Source organism: Mesoplodon bidens, assembly GCF_964165515.1.
Source record: "Mesoplodon bidens genome assembly, chromosome: 12".
Classification (NCBI taxonomy): Eukaryota; Metazoa; Chordata; class Mammalia; order Artiodactyla; family Ziphiidae; genus Mesoplodon; species Mesoplodon bidens.
In genome coordinates, this window is record NC_138168.1 from 47,175,250 (window position 1) to 47,186,902 (window position 11,653).

Here is an 11,653-nt window from a genome sequence, read left to right on the forward strand (position 1 = left end):
AAGTGCATTTGCCTATTAGGTTCCTGATAGCAAAATACAGCTGTATTCATCTGACAGGTAGGTATTTGCTATTTGGTACAGGCCCCAGGAAAGTACTAAGATGCACATTTTGTAGAATTTATGGGCAGGCTCTACTTTTCACTTTAAATCTCAGTGTCTCATAGTGATTGCTCTGATTCGTCAAAAGAGTAATTTCCATAAGTGAATTCACATGTGAATGTTTGGTGCCCCTTGCCTATGTTATTCTACAGTATGCTTCCATGCCCTCTGCCTCCCAGAGTCATCACATTCTCTCGTGGTAAGAGGTCATGCTTGTCTGCCAATTTCTTACATAATCTGTTCATCTTAGAGAAGTGAGTAAGGACACCTAGATTCTACTTATTGAAGCACATGCTTTTCCGTAAATCGCACAACCAAGAGAAATAATGTCTTATAATTTAAAATGATTGTGGGATCTTTGAAAAAGTCCAATAGCTCCAAAAGAAAGCTAAGTATATTAAGTAAAGTTTAATGAGTCGAATTAAATTTTTACCACCTAAAATAGTATCACATCCAAACCGTGGGACTTCAAACCGTACGCTGATATTGAAATGGTGTGTGTGTGTGTGTGTGTGTGTGTGTGTGTGTGTGTGTATGTATGTATTGAGAGGGGTGTGGATATTAAGTGTTACTGACTCTGCTCTCGTACCACTTATGAAGCTTAAAACTGGAAACAGTCCTCTTAAGGAGTCATAAAAATAAAATTATTCCTGAGGCTTTCTTGAGTTTTCCAGTCATTTAGTAGATATTTACTATCCTTATTATGTGGTAACTACCCTCTAGGCACAGTGGATACAATGGTGAACCAAACAGGCACAGTCCCTGCTTTCCTGGAGCTTCTAGTCAAGAGGAAGGAGACAATCAAGATTATTTCAAAGTTATAAGTATAATGAAGGAAAAAAGGAACAGAGTGTGACTTGGGAAGGAGAAGAGTTAGAGTTAAGAACTTTGAAGAGCTGATGCCTGAAAAGCCAGAAATACCCAGCCGAATAAAGAGGCAGGAGAGTGCTCCAGCAGAGGACAATGAAAATGCAGAGGTCTTCAAGGAGTAGTGCAGTTAAGGGGTCAAAAGAAGTTACTGTGTCTAGTAGCAAGCGAAGGGCAGTGAAGTGAGGTGAATTGGAAAGGTAGAGCTTAGATTATGCAGATCCCTGCAGGCAGTGGTCAGGGTTCCAGGTTGAATTCCCTGGAAGCAGTTTTGAAGATGGAAATTAGCATGGGGGACATTTATGAAGAGTGCTCTTAGGACCAACTTTGGAAGACAGGGATGATCGAGGGTGGGGCAAAGGGAGATAATGAGCTGCACTGTAGTGCTGACAAAGCTGTCAGCCAAGCCCATGGGGGCACTGGAGCTGGCATGGCCCTTCAGAGTTGTCCCAAATCATTGTGACATTGATTCAGACACTGAATATGGGCTGCTCCTGAAAGAAGGAAGAAGGAGAAGCAGTATTCTTCAGCCCAGGTAGTCCACAAGGAAGGCTGATACCTGAGGGTTGACTTGGCCTTATTCCCAGCAGCTAGTGAAATAAGTCCTTTGTTCCCGAAGGGAGATCCAGGCTTATGGATTTTATTTTGAACACAATGGGGAGCCACTGAAGAGTTTTCAAAATGGGGTGTTGTAGTCTGATTTACATGTTCATATGATTACTCTGGCTATGTTTTGAAGAATACAAAATGCAGAAGTAGAATCAAGGAAACAAAGTATAATATTTGTGTAAAAGCAAAGGGCTCGGTCCGATTTGCCCAGTGTTATTTCCTCTTGATGGCTGAAAGTCATAAGATTGGGACAAGTCAAGGGAAACATTTTAAATTCAGATTTAGTGTTATCACGCCTAATAAGAGAGCTAATATTATTTAATTGAATGTTCTTTCACTCAGCCTCTCCTGAGAATTGTTGAAATGAGAAACTATTCATAACTGTGGTTTGAGTGAATGCATGAGTGTGTGTGTGAGAGTGTGAGAGTCAATTTAATTTATTTCTTCCTTATAATGTTAGCCTGAATTTTGGGCTTTAAATTTCTTCCCCTTCAAGTTTTTGGATTTGTATTCTCACTTAGGAGGTCTATGATAGATCACACATGATAGATCCTCACAATGGACCATTAGTTTCATCTCTTGGAAAGAAATCTCAACATTAATCTAACTGGCAAGCTTGCAGCATTTGTGCTAGGCTCACCTCCATTCCTTGAGATATAAATGCTCGTTGGTTGATTAATCTACTGATGAAGGAGAGGATAGTGTGTCTATCAAGTTCAAGCATGAAGCAGATCTTCATGGTGATGGGATAGTTTTGTATCTTGATTCTGGAAGTGGTTACACTAATGTACACATGTGATAATTGACATAGAACTATATACATTCATTGTAGCAATGTCAATTACCTGGTTTTGATATTTTACCACAGTTATTTAAAATATAACCATTGGGAGAAACTAGGTAATGGCTACATAGGACCTCTCTGTACTATCTTTTCTTTGAAATCTGTGATTATTTCAAAATAAAAAGTTTAAAAACTGCTCTCTGTGACAAATGCTGGGCATGCCACTGCACACTACTTTTGCATCTTTGCACCTATTCTGATGATGTAAATGATAAATGACTGCAGCTACACTGAGGACCTGAGAACCTCTATTTTGCTCAGATATCCCCCCTAGCTCCAGACCCCAGAGCCATCTGGCTGGCTCATGGCACCCAAATTCAGCATGTCCAGTGTTCATCCTCTTCCCCAAACCAACTACACTTTCAGTATTCCATCTATGTCCCAAATGCACTGAAATCCTTCAAGGTCTCCAAAAGTTTCTTCACTCTTTGCTTTCACTTTTAGCGCATATCGTTTCTGTACTTGAAGTGAGTTCTGACTTTTCTGTGTGGCAGATTCCTACTCATCTTTCCAGATCTTCTTAAATCCTCCTCTTTGATGAAGGCACATCATGGATCCTGTATCCATATTCTCATAGAAGTCTGAGGCTTAACATAGAATATTATTGACCATAACATAGTTACTTGTATGTATGCCTGTCTTCCTCACTAGATTGTAAGAACCTCTAGATTATTACTTTAAATGATGTATTGTGCTTGAAACAGCAAGGATAAATAAATTTTTTGTTAAATGAACAAATGAATAAGTTAAATGATCAATCTGCTCTATATAATTGCTGTTGGTGGCCACAAAATGGATTTTATATTAAAAATTTTTGTTACAGATATTTTACTTTCTCAAAACGCTTTTAAATATTTACCTTGTTTGAGTCTCACAACATCCATCCTGATTAGCTGGCAGAGGTATATTATCCTAATTTAAATGCTAAAGAAGTGGAAGAGAGGTTTTATGTGACTTGTCTGAGGACCATGGTTAATACAGTAGAATAGAGAAGATTAGAACCCACATCTCCTGATTTATACTCTAGTGCTTGGTTCAACACATTATGATTGCTATTGGATCTTTGATCAATGTAACATATGTAGCTAATTTAGAAGAAGTGTGTTTAAAAGTAGTGTGTTTAAAGCACTCAGTTAAGTCACTCCCAAAAGAAACCCACATGAAGTTGGTCCATATTCTTAGCATCTTATACAAATGAGGCACTGAAATGTAATGTTTCTGATCACTTATTCAGACTATATCATTGTCATTTGAGCTCTTCTTCTTTGTGCTTTAATGCTGGGTGATGGGGTACTTAATATGACAAGGCATGGCAGGCAGTTTTTTGCTTTCTTAGGGCTTTGTGACCAAGGGGAGAAATTAACATTCTTACAGAGGAAAAACTGAAATGCAAAGTCTCTGACATCTGTTTCCCTCATTTAGTTGGATCTTTTGAGATCAGCTTATCTCTCTTGGCTCTTGGACTCTGAAATGGAAACCATTGCTTTGATTTATGTATGTTGCCATGATTTATGCACTATTAAAATGAATATCAGATGGTTTTACATCTTTGCAAAGGCAATAGCCAAACAGGTAGATTTTATCTTATCATCTGAAAACCAAGATGCTGAGACATGGCTGTCAAATAGCATTGCGTAATTGCTTTAACTACCTCAATATTTTAAAGACTTGGCCTTAATGAAAATTAATTTAAATTGAGTTGTAAGACATACATCCAGCACACAGTTACTCAGTACCCTAACATAGACATGGGGAACTTGGAGAGCTCTTTCACCAAGGCAGTTAGGCAAAGATTCAGATAAAGTCCATTTTAAAGGGAAGCAGATGACTGGAGGAAAACGTACTACCAAAGGGTAGAATACACTTGGATCTTACAAACTATGAAATGACCCATGTGACAGCAAGAATCCCTTCAGAGAGAAACAATAATCAAGTGAATACTAAACATTAAGTAAAGGCCTCCAGCAACTCTTGTAAGATACCCTCCCAGGAAATTCAAACCTGATGAATCACAATGAAACCTACAGAGGTTGCTGATAAATCTTGATTTCCAAGCTTGTTCCTGTTTCTTTTAGAGGTATGACTTGATGACATAAAGTCAGAAGACATCAGACACACACACATGTCCTTTAATTTACTGTTCCAATAGTAAATATGCTCCTTCTTCATTCGACTAGTGAATGATGAAGTAGCCAACTGATAGTACTTTTATTTAATGGATATCTGAGGTCAGGATGGCATGTGTGTATGTGTGTGTTGGTGGGTAACCGTAAAATAATGTAAGTGTATGTTTTGTTGTTGCACCCCTAGGTGGCAAATACCCAAATTCTTATGAAATCATATTAAGATTTTATATTTGCTTGCGTTCTGCTGCATGTAAACCCAGATTAGTAAACAGGAAATACTGCAGGAGGAGCTTTCCAAGCGAAACCTGTGGCCCCACTAACTCTTCAGCTCAAGAATGTGCACCTCCTGAACTAAACATTGCCATACTTTTTATGAATGTTTCTAGAAGCCTGCTAGAGATAGGAGGCTTGTTGACACGGCATGTTTCTTTCCCACCCAGATTGTAGGGCCTTGAGACTACATCACAGCAAGACCTGATTTAATCTTTGTGGGGCCTTAATAAGTAAGCCTTCTCCTCCCTCAGAGCTAGTCCAGGAGAATTTTTATATTGTATCAGGAGCATGGGATTGGGGAGGGGCAGGGCGGGGCAGGGTAGGGGTGTGGTTATAAGGGTAGAAAAAGGCGCGAGGGAAGGATGCGGGGCCCAGAGAAGGAGTCACATTCTCAGCCTTGCACATCTACTCAGAAACTTCTGAAAGTGAAAGACGGTGAGAGGATACTACTCTGTGAATGGGACAGAAAGGAAAGGAGGGCCCAGGTGGCTCTAGCAAGTCACCTGGTGGGGTGTCTGCCCCTCACGCCTCCCCTCTGTTACCTCCTAAGTCTGTGTGTGACCTGAGTGTAACTTGACTCAGCTGTAAATTGGGGGCATGGTTTGGAGAGAATTTCCTAAGAGACTAAAATGCTAACATTCCTCACTTCTAAGTAATGTTGGTCCTGAACACTAGACTTCATTTGGGAACTTCACTTAGAGCTTCCTGATTTATGACAAATATATTTTTTCTTATGGTACAGAAAGTAAAAGAATAGAAAGATAAATCAGGGCCAAAAAAGAAAACAAAAAAACAGCAGAGCAGCTAAAATATTTGTAAGTATGTCTTCCATAATTACCTGTGGGCAGGTAATTATTTAGGGAAGTTATCCATGAATATCTATATTGATTTTGCAGTAAAAATGGGAACAAAACTATGATTCAGCTTCTAATTGAAACTGGTTAATATGCACATATGAGTTAACCTGATAATAAAATACTGATATGAACATTTCAGACTACAGAAAGATGACATTTTTTGTTCTGTTATCTGTATTTTATTTTTCATGTTTGATTAATAATAATAAACTTAAAACAGTGACACAGTTTGCAGTAGCATTACATTTATTTACTTATTAGCTTATTTTCTAGTGATGAGTTATCGATTAATGTATGTACACAGGAGAAAAACTGAAACAATCTTATAGGGTATTTACCTATAGCAGTATTAATTCAAAGCTATCACCACATGATATTAGTAGCCAGATGAAAACAAAAACTTAAAAAAAATCAAATTTGAACAGAACAAATAAGGCTATTTTGACTTTTTTGTTTCAATTTTCCTGCACATGTTTCTTATCATGTCTTTTAACCTAAAAGCAAAATTTAGTTGTATTCCTTTTTTCTGCTTCCAAAAGGGATGATAATTTTCAATTCTCCACTTTCCAAATTAGTATGATTCTAAATTTGAGCTAGTATTTTTACCCCCAACGTTTTTAACATTGTGCTGCCAAATATCTAAATATAATCTCGAAAATCTCCTCAATTTAGAATGGTTAATCTGAATCATTCTAAGTATTTGTATTGAAAAATGCATTAAACTGTGGACATTTTTGATACCCAAATATTTGCTTTGAATCTTTGCTTTATGTATTTCCCGTTATCTAATACCTCACTTGTATTGTCAATACTTTCTTACATTCACTTCATTTAGACCTCTTGGTGCACTGTTTATATTGCTTTTATTAAAATGTGTTTTTTGGTAGAATTATAATAAATTATTTTTAGAATGAGATATCAAACTAATTTCTTAAAGAGATGGTTTCACACTATGAATTCTGCATGCTTTGTTTCCCACCATCAATATCAGGAGGTACTAATGGAAAGCATAGAAAATAAGTTGTCTGAATATTATTTCAGGTTACCTGAAATAAACCCTACTCTTATTTTTGACATATGGAAATATAACCAAAATATTATAATTTTTTACTTTAAAAAGTATTGCACAAGATACTAAGATACATTATATAATAGATCAGTCTTCATTTTAAGGAAATAATACTTTTCTGAAATTTGATTTCGATTTGATTTGGATTTCAGCAATGCACAATGAGGAAGCAATGAATACTTAAAGTGCAGCAATGATTAAAAAAGTATGGGGGCAGGACATATATATGAACAGGTATATTATCTTATGATATCTGTTTTACTGTAACCCACTATCCATGGTATTAGGAAAAGTGTAACAGAAACGGAAGAATAATTGGAAGGTCTGATCAAATCCTCCCTGAATTACTCCGTCAAACATGCAGAAAACCTATTATTGTATAGATCTTAAGGCAGGCCTGAACTGAATTACTGCTTTAATACTCAATCTCTTTGAATATCATTATTTTCCAAAATAGGTAGAGGTGGATATAGATGAAAGTTAATTTTCTCTGAGCATCCAGACCATTTCATCATCTAGACTGCATCGCGATAAATAATGTCCTTGGGGGTTGGGAGATCAAAGAAATTGTTCAACTTCTTTTTCCACCCATGATTATTTAGAAACAGCTATTAGGGAGAGATGTTTTACATGAGAATCTCAGATTCTGGGTGGATTAAGTGACAAGCTACAATTCAATAAATATTTCCTAGACAAATGTTAATCTGGAGTAGCCAAACCAACCTAATACTAATTCAGTCCTTGTCCATACCTTAAACTGTGACCCAGATTGATAAATCTGAATCTCATTTTCTACAGAATGGCCACCTTTTAAAAAGTGTAATGCTCATGGCAGAAAGTGGATTAAGAGAGGCCCCACTGTTGTTGCCCTGCCTGCACCAGACAGGAGCGTCTGTGTCTTGTGTTACAAATATCTTGGAAATAATAAAGTGATGAAATGCATGCATATATTCATCAGTCTTGAGTCTGAAAATACTTCTATTTTCTTTTTAAAAGGTAATAAAACCTAACTACATGAATATAATAATAACAGCATGTGTACCATAGATAGTGGTTTACTAACCACTATTCTGTACATTATTTCATTCTTAAAGTTGGAATTCATGCATACTTTAGCTTTCATCACTAATATCAGGGGTTACTGATAAAATTAGTTCTCTAAATAGTATTTCTGAATGATGAAACAGAAACTTTACAGTAGAAGTGATTATTGCTAATTCATGGGTGAAGAAACTGGGACTGTAAAAATGAGGCATCTTGCCAAGGCCATTTTTGTATCAAGTGCTACAGTGACATTAGGCTGGGCCTTCTTAGGTCAAGGGTCATTTTCTTGCCTCCAGTCAAGCTATAGTTTACAGAGACGTCCAGATGTTGATGGATGACACATATTTTGCTTGTACTTAGATCCTAAAGACTTTCTACAAAACAATCTCAAAAGGGATTCTTATGAAAACACAATTTGTTTGGGGAAGTTAGCGTGGGAACACAAATTAAAATAAATGACTAAAACTATGTTTATTTTATTTCATATATAAGCAAACATTTTATTGTTAAACTTCAACATTAGAAGGATGTACAAATTTGTGGAAGTAAAGCATTCTAGTAGCATAAATTTTTCTTAATTTTCCGATAATGAAGACCTGCCTGTAATTGCCTGTATGAGGAATGCAAATATTCTGTCATATATTTAACCATTAAATCTACAGTTGAATAAAACAGTAACTAGTTTCTTTTCTTTTTTTATTGAAGGATAGTTTATTTACAATGTTGTGTTAGCTTTAGGTGTACAGCAAAGTGATTCAGTTATATATATGTATATATACTTTTTCAGATTCTTTTCCATTATAGGTTATGCAAGACATTGAATATAGTTCCCTATGCTATACAGTAGGTACTTGTTTAACTGTTTTGCACTTAGTAGTGTGTATATATTAATCCCAAACTCCTAATTTATCTCCCACTCCTCCACTATCCCCTCTGGTAACCGTAAGTTTGTTTCCTATGTCTGTGAATCTATTTCTGTTTTGTAAATAAGTTCATCTATATCAATTTTTTTTAGATTCACATATAAGTGATATCGTATGATATTTGGCTTTCTCTGTCTGGCTTACGTCACTTAATATGATAATCTCTAGGTCCATCCATGTTGCTGCAAATGGCATTATTTCATTCTTTTTAATGGCTGAGTAGTACTCCATTGTGTATATATACCACATCTTCTTTATCCATTCATCTGTCAATGGACACTTGGCTATTATAAATAATGCTGCTATGAACACTGGGGTGCATATAACTTTTCAAATTAGTTTTCTTCAGTTTCTTTTCAGTTAAAGAGGTTAATTTCACTTTTATTTTTTAGTTAATCTGTCTATAATGCAGCAACCTAAGGTAAAATCATGTCCTCACTGAAAATAAGATTTAATGACTAATTCACATAGGCAATTACATGTTTTTGTATCATGAGCTAAATCATCAGTTTTAACCAACTATACAAGAATTTGCCATTGAAATAAAAGGCATGAAGCCTTGAGTGACCATCCCTAGTTAGCATTTACTATTGATTAACATAATCTAAGAGCCTCTGGAATGTATATTCACCTAATAACTACTAAAATAATACAATCATTTAAAAAAAACCTTAGGTCAGTTATTTTTAAAACTTTTATCCAGTTTCCAATTATATTCTGATTCACTTTACCAAAATCCTAAAAAAGAGTCAATTTTTATTCTAGAAAGATGACTGAAAATCTAGTACTCAACAAAGATTTGTTGGATGTTTGGATGAATGGATGAATAAATGAATGAATTAAGGGATCCATGATCAATCCCCATAAAACTTTTAAATTCTATCCTGCACGGAGGGACTGAGGTAAACATGTTGCATGAAACATTTAGTATGATATCAACACAACTTTTCTTTCAACAGAAAGAACAGGTTTTAGTGGAGGAGAAAATAATTCCAGAAAAATGGGTAAACATAACAAAAGCTCATTTGCCTTTTATTTGATCCAAGTGCAACTGGGAATCTATATAGCATGACCACTACACCTTGGTGTCTTGTAGATTTTGTTGATAGTATCACCCCCTCACCTCCTAAATGATGATACTCAGCATGCTGCAGTCACAGAGTCCGTGGACCTGAGCCTTTCATGCTGTGAAGTAGAGAAATGTATACATATCATTTTTTTTTCATTTATTTATTTTTGGCTGTGTTGGGTCTTCGTTGCTGCACAGGCCTTCTCTAGTTGCAGCGAGCAGGGTCTACTCTTTGTTGCAGTGCGTGGGCTTCTCATTGCGGTGGCTTCTCTTGTTGCAGAGCGCGGGCTCTAGGCACACGGGCTTCAGTAGCTGTGGCGCGTGGGCTCAGTAGACGTGGTGCACGGGCTTAGTTGCTCCGCGGCATGTGGGAGCTTCCCAGACCAGGGCTCGAACCCATGTCCCCTGCATTTGCAAGTGGATTCTTAACCACTGCACCACCAGGGAAGCCCTGTATACATATCATTTTAAAGCTACACCTCTTGCTTTGCTCTGGCTCCCTTTCTGCTAGCTTCTCCTGGACTCTTTCTTGGACTTCTTCACTCCGGTAGATAACTATGTTCTTGCAGCAGCCAGCACCCCATAGCCTGGAGCATTCATAGTTGTACACAGACATTCAAGAGCAGCTATTGAATACATACTCTGTGGGTCCCAGGTTGGGCATTTGTAACCACTGGAGCCCGTTTCACACTGGGGAAACTGTGCTTGTGCCTAAGGAAGAGAGGAGAAAATTCACTCAACCCACAGAGTCACTATGTCTGCTTGACCCAGATCTATGCTTGTTTAGATTTCAAGAAGTTGCTACCATTTTTCAAATGCAAACAGCAGAATTGTATTTCCCTCCACTATCTAAAGAATTGTGCATGTATTCATCTTTAGATCTGATTTTATTGTCATTTTATGGTCCTGAAATTTGGAATGAAGAACAAAATCAACATAACAAAGTGATACTCATTTTAGCATATTTTATGTTGATCTCAGACCATATGCATATATATATATATATGTTATATATGTAACATGTAATTTTCAGGTCTAAACAATGGGGAGAAAAAGCTTATTGCATTTACTGGGATACCACACAAAAATCTAACACTCCACTCACTTGGTTAACAAAAATCCAGTCTTTTCTTGGTTTTCCATTCTCCGGTTATTCCTTCTAGAAATTACTGGGATAGTAAGTGTGTCTCTGTGTGTGTGCCTGTGTGTGTGCATGTGGTGGAATTGGCAGGGGTGGGATTCAAATGTATACTTGGAGTTTCTGCTTGAAGCTCTGCCAACAGTGGTCATTGGTGACTGGTCTTTCCTACTGTTAATTATAGTAGCTCTGTTGCTTCATCTCTGTATCTGCTGCCACCAGCCTCTAGACTGTGACGTCCAGTGCTCTTCTTACACTCTGGTCCCAAAACACTATTTCTGCACTTCAAAACCAGGGGCCTTAGTCTGGGCTTTCTAGAAGCAGGCCGTGAGGAAGAGATCTGAATGAGAAACATTTATTTGAAAGGTGAAGGAAACATTGTAAAGAAAAGACAAAATGAGACTAGAAAAGGCAGGCAGCCCATCGAGGATGCTTTATCAAGTGAGCTGCCACCATGGCAACTTGAACTAGAAGCCACTGGGGAACATCCTAGCACGGCAATATCAACTTCAGTTAAGGTCACAGGTCACTGGGCTGGAATGGGGTTGAAATGGACTACTTAGACCAGCAGTTCTCACATCTGGCTGGTCACTGATATCCGCTGTAGAGCTCTGTAAAATTACCAGCTCCTTGATCCCATCACAAACTGTTGAGTCAGATTTGGGGATGCAATACTGGGGAAAAGCTAAGGTAGGAATTAGCATTACTAAAAGCATGTCCAGGTGATGGCCATGG